The 6,000-nt window shown below is 40.2% G+C and overlaps 1 long non-coding RNA gene across 1 annotated transcript; it reads right to left on the reverse strand.

Annotated features, from left to right (window-relative positions):
* Nucleotides 1-1,041: 1,041 nt before the first annotated feature.
* LOC147752455 (uncharacterized) lies at nt 1,042-3,663 on the reverse strand. The gene is made up of 2 exons (XR_015314030.1): nt 3,332-3,663; nt 1,042-1,393 (listed from the first exon to the last, which is right to left on the reverse strand). It is a non-coding gene; the product is annotated as an uncharacterized LOC147752455 (long non-coding RNA).
* Nucleotides 3,664-6,000: the final 2,337 nt, after the last annotated feature.

A 6,000-nucleotide genomic window follows, 5' to 3' on the forward strand; every position in this document is an offset into this window, starting at 1 on the left:
AGAAGGGTCCACTCGTAACCATGGCGACATAGTCTCAGAACACTGAAGCTGCTAAGGTGCGAGCATGTAGATTTAAGCCCGTCTCTTCTATGGGACAAAGTATATAAATCTGCTCGTAGTGAATAAGTAGGGTGGTTTACACAAGCGACGAGAAGAGCTCCGCGAAGCTCTTGGCAGTAAAACGCTTATTGGCATAGGTTTATGGTAGTGTCTTATATTAACTGAGTCGTCGGAGGGTATCAGTTCGCAGAAAAACGCTTTCCGCTTATGTAATAATAAAAGTTTAGGTAATATACTTGATATCAAGATCACCTTTTTATTGTAGATGCGAAATATAGTATAATAGAAGTGTCAACCGTCCTTAAAATTAGCTATCCGTGGTCTCGCTATCCTCTAGTAAAGGTCCCTTATTTTCAAGGCACACTCATTTGTTTCGTGCTTGGCTTCTGCAATACTTGCAAGATATTACTTACCGATTACAAACACTTAACCGTTCTTGAACTCTATCAAATAACCATTGCTTTACGGAGCTGAGTTCATCATAACCTCAGTCATCACCGATCAACATCGTTTTGTCATCGATTCCACGTCTGACGAAATGCTACATAGACAGATTGGATTCAATAACTCAGAGGACAACAACTAAATGTTTTTACAAATTTACAACTAAATGTATACCCTTGGATACAACTGGTTGTGGCGCCCAGTTCGAAACAGAAAAGTCACAAGGATAACCTTCTATTGAGAGATGAGTAGTGACGATTTGGTGCCTTAAAACCTGATAATTACCACAGGCTATGACGGACTTTTTACTTTTTTTTAGCAGCAAGCAGATTAGTTTCTGTAAGCTTTTAACTTACAGAAACTAATCTGCTTATGTGATACTCTTGAATATTTAAGTACCACAGAATGTCAATAATTGTTTAGGCGCAAACTCGAACATTTCACTGGTTGACGTGTGATCCTTTATCAATATCAAAATGACCACTGAAATGTCTTTGAGTAATCTAAACAATATTAAAAGCAAGATTACAGACTGTTGGTGAACTTCTTTGCTATGTTGGGTGCGTCTTTATTCCTCCTAAACCCTGCATGCTTTGCGTCCTAGCCATATTCAGCGACACGTGTGTTTCATAAGTCTTAATCTAAATATCTGCTTCTTATCTGATTGCACGACGGTAGCCTTCTCGGCCCTGAGGTGGTTACCGTTGAGTTGGTTATTGATCTCCTCAATTTCACCCTGCGTGCCCAGGCCCGCTGGCGCTGTCGCGGGTGTCGAACTGTTTCTTTGGCTCGTTATTGCCCGCTTTATCATCGGCCTTCTCTTGTTCAGCGGGAAGCGGCTGCGATGACCGGCATCCCAACCTTGCGGCTCTCTGTCCTAGCCACGATGCTTTAAACAGACACAACCCAATCGGAATCAATGATCACGCAATCCACCTATCTCAAATGTGTACCAAATAACGACCAGTTTTTGTTGTGCAATTAGTCGTTGACGTGAAAAAAAGCTTGTATTAAAATAATCAGGATAAAAGTAAACAGACTTATGTAGAGATCGTCCTTAGAATTAAGTGGCTAATCAAAATTAGGTTCAACAAGATGAACGACATTCTGTATATCATACAGATGATTCAAACTGTATAGACAGCTCTGTCACGTGCTGATGTACGAATCCCGTACGTAGTCATCCCTGAATTCATCTGTTTTAACCAAGTTGATTTAGCATACGCAATCCATATTTTTAGAGAATATTAGGTTGATACGAAGTCGATAGAAGTTAGTTTAAGATAGACTGATAAAGATGATTTATGTGAGCAGAGAGGCAAACAGGCACACATTTGATTCTTTATCTGGCACGAGGTTTCGAAAACTCTGTTATTGGACTGCGAAATGTATAGATCATATTGTTTACAGAGATTGACAAAGCTGAAATAATGTACAGTTCGTAAGCCTTTTGAATTTGTCTTGAAAGCTTGTAGAATGAATTTCGCTAGCCCAAATCCACTGTATACCAGTAATGTTAGAAAGTACAACAATGATGTTACATTGCCACTGTGAAAATTACCTCCTTCGTTCTTTCTTATGATCACTATTAACAACTACAGCATCATCTATGTAAATCGTTGAGTGAACCGTGATAGTCGAGGTGTTCTTAAATAACATGCTATTTGGCCTAACGGAGATGGAACGTAAAACATTTGCAAAATCGTGAGTCAGAATATGCTTTAGGACCTAATGATTGTAAACGAACTGATAGCTTAGGCTAGAATAGAAATGAGTAGTAATTATTATTTGAGCATTAATAATTTCTTGTTACAAAAATTTGGGCCAACTGACATTAATATCACTTGACAATTACAAATGCTAGCATAACTTTTTTTTTCCAAGAATTAACTTAATCAGGTCCGTCCTTTACATTCGTCAACTTCAGATATTTTGAAAATCGCAACGATTTTAAAAAGCCTATGCGATCGTTGGGAAGATTGCGAATCAGTCAAGAAAACGTCAGGAATCAGTCGCACTCACCTATGATACAAAAGAACTAATTTTAAAAAATGAAATAAACATGCAAATATAATAGTGTCCTTGTCTCCTCGGGCATCATACTGATGTAAGCCGTCGACTAAGTGAGAACTGTGGAAACATTACCATAAAGTTGTAATTTTGTTATCATCTATTGAGTTGGCTATACCTACGAATGAAAACTTTAAATCTGGACATTTTTAGGACAGTCAGCTGTTCAATCCTGTTGACGTTACGTTCTGTCCAATTTTCTGGCTCTTGTTTGTGTTGTCAATCTTCCAATGATTGTTCGAGTACAAACCATTTAAACATAATAGAGACCTACACCTAACCGTGCGAGATCTGAAAATAGGACACAGCTATCCATGTCGATCCATGCTTATTTGATTAACTATGACATAGACGTTTAAGGAAATGGGTGTTGGGCTATTAGCAATTAACGAGCACGACAAAAACCAAAGCGATGCCTTCTGCGCCGATAACACTTCTAGCGAGGATCAGCTGCGAATTACATCAATGGACAAAATCCCTGTCGCCAAAGGCAGCTTTCTGGGCATAGAGTATACGCAATACTGCAAAAGGAAGTAAATTTCAATACTTTTTTCCTTTTAACTGGCACCGTTCATTTTTTTCCGGTTATTCATCTCGAGAAAATATAGAAATGAAGACCATGTCAATGTGTCACATTCATGCATAACAAACATATGTATATTAGCCACTCCACCTGATCATATATTTTTCGAGATATGTTCGTATTTTATAGCACGCTATAACTTCAACTTCACTCAAATTTTTTTCCATTTCATACCAGTGACCAGGTAGGCGTTGTTTTACAGTTCTTGGAGAAGCAACTTTCTTAAGCGGCCTCCACACATCGCGTCTTCGTTTCATTTGAACTTCGGAGCACAGCACTTCAACTCCTTTTCCAGCTTAATTTTGCTAAAATCCCCACCCCACAGAAAATTCCTGTGAGTCCTTCTCTCTCGTTTTCTTATGCACGCGTATCCCCATGGAGCTACAGCTTTTCATAAAAAATCTCAAAGTAAAACTTTATGCCGCTCACTCAGCATGCTGCGCTACAATAGCAACGTCCTCAGTCGCGCAAACAGAGTTAAATATGTCGCGGCATCAACGACGATGTCGCCTTGTGAGCCGAAGTTTGCTAACTTCGTCTTTCGGCTACAATGACAAGGATACATACTGTTGTTATTTATTCCACTACGATTACTCCTACGACGTCCACGTTCTTGAACGCTGTCATGCTGCTTTACCCATTAGACAACCGACAAGGTGGCATTACTATCTAATAGTTGAAGGCAGGGTCAAACAACCTTTATGCTGTCGATGCCCCCGTTAATGCGCGCGCTTGTACCATTAGTCTGAAATTTGTCGACTGAATGAATTGCTGAACATCGGCCGCAAGGCACGTGATGCCCTGATGGAGTTGCGTTTGCTGACGCCAAAGGCGGCACCTCAAAAGGAATCTAGTACGCGACATGACTCACGGACAACGTGTACAGGTAATAGGCCACGACGGTGTCAGGTCGTGATTTCCTAATACAGTTAGTTCCCGCGAACTTTGCTCACTGTCTGCAGCTAACTTGTCTTCTTCACCTACCCGCCATTTTTGCGTCTTCCAATTCGAAGCCCCGTTTGCTCACATATAATATTGCATCGCGAAGCACCCGCGGAGATAAATCGTCCTGCTATACGACTCCTATTAGCGAAATTTAGTCATTCATTAGTGTTGCTATGCGAACAGACTATGCCATTAGGAATATTGTGTGTGATCCTAAATCCGCGTGGAATAATCCTGCGTGAGTATTAAAGTTCTATCTTGGTGATGATGCATTAAACGTCTGAAATGGTGGACTACTTACGTACAGTGGTCACGCGCCCCAAAAGATATGAACGGGTTTCACGAATGGATTTTTCGGTCACATCGGCGTGCTGTTAAGAAGCCATTATGAGAAACGGCGCCGCTTTACGTTTCTGTGCAACGACTACAAATGAACAACTATGTAATTCAATATAGACCGCTTCATGGCACGATAAACGCAGGTATATCGAGAGCTTATGTTAGGAGTTACGTGCAACACTAATTTTAGGGACACGTTGTGGTCGAGGCTCGAACCCGGGCATAGACAACTTCGTTTCGTGCTGGGAGCCAGCCAGCCAGCCCTCGGATGGAATACCTAACGGCGATACCCGACGTAAAACTCGGAACACAAAGGTATATCAAGAACGTGCAAATATTCATCAAATTTACTGTGCATGAGCCTCAAGGTGCTTTTTGGAACACCTGGCGCGTAGCTTAAATGAAATAATAATCGCTGAAAGCGAGCAAAGGCCACATATTTATTCTATAATTGAAAGTTTATAGTGTAATAGCAACTGTATCAGCCTAGTTATATGTGATCTCGTGGTATATCTAAATCTGTGTTAGAAAACCAAGTATAGAATAGACTTTTTGTTTTTGTGCTCTCAATTGTCCACCCTTATTTTTTAGCCAACCCAGCTAATAACAAGCGCAGCGACAGCTAGTAGGGGCTGGCGTAAACTGGCACGAGTCATGAAACTCATGCTTTGAAGACAAAATGGAATTTTTTATATTTCAAATTACTAAGCTAAATATGTGCCATTTCAATCGATGACCTTCTAAAATTTTTCTGGCAGCACCATAATCCCCTTACTAAGGAAACTTTTTGGTTTCTGGGCAAAAAATTGTTACAAGTGATCCCTTCATTGAAGCCAAATTAACACCTTTACGGAAGTTCTGCAGAGACTTATGTCCAACGGTGCAAGATCCAGGCCATACGGCGCAAGCATAAAGATTATCTATCCAATTTATCCAATCTGAATATTTGCCGAATAGCTAAAAATATGTGTGGTCTAATGCTATCATAGCGAAAAACGACCTCTTTTCTTTCTATTAGTTGAGGTCCTTTTTTTTCAATTGCTTGTTGTAACCTTGTTAGTTGTTAGCAAAAGGCTGAATCGACCGTTCTATTAGCTCCACAACTCACAATCCACGATTCCATCCTAGTCCCACCAAACGTATAGCATCATCCCCTTTGATATCAGTGTAAGCTTTTCCATAGATTGAGGAGCACATAATTGTTATATGTAATCCAGTTTTCGTCAGCTGTGATCAAGCGCTTTAAAAATAGCTTGATTTCGATATCTCAGTATGTTTCAGATGGAAATACGACCGAGTTCTCTTGGGCCACTTCACTTGGCTCTACATAGAGCTCTCCTTTGTACCCAGCTTCTTTAAATAGTTTAAAAGTATTTGATGGTCGATAGTTAGTTCCTTGGCAATATGATAGCTACTCGCACGCTGGTCTCACTCAGCTTCCGCAATAATTTTATCAACTTTTATCGTAACTGGTCGATCACTACGGGGACCATCTGTCATATCGAAAAACAAAAAAAGAGAAAACCATTTTTGGGCCGGGCCATTTTCTTCCCATAATG

This window comes from Varroa jacobsoni, unplaced genomic scaffold (assembly GCF_002532875.2).
Source record: "Varroa jacobsoni isolate VJ856 unplaced genomic scaffold, vjacob_1.0 scaffold_1246, whole genome shotgun sequence".
Lineage (NCBI taxonomy): Eukaryota > Metazoa > Arthropoda > Arachnida > Mesostigmata > Varroidae > Varroa > Varroa jacobsoni.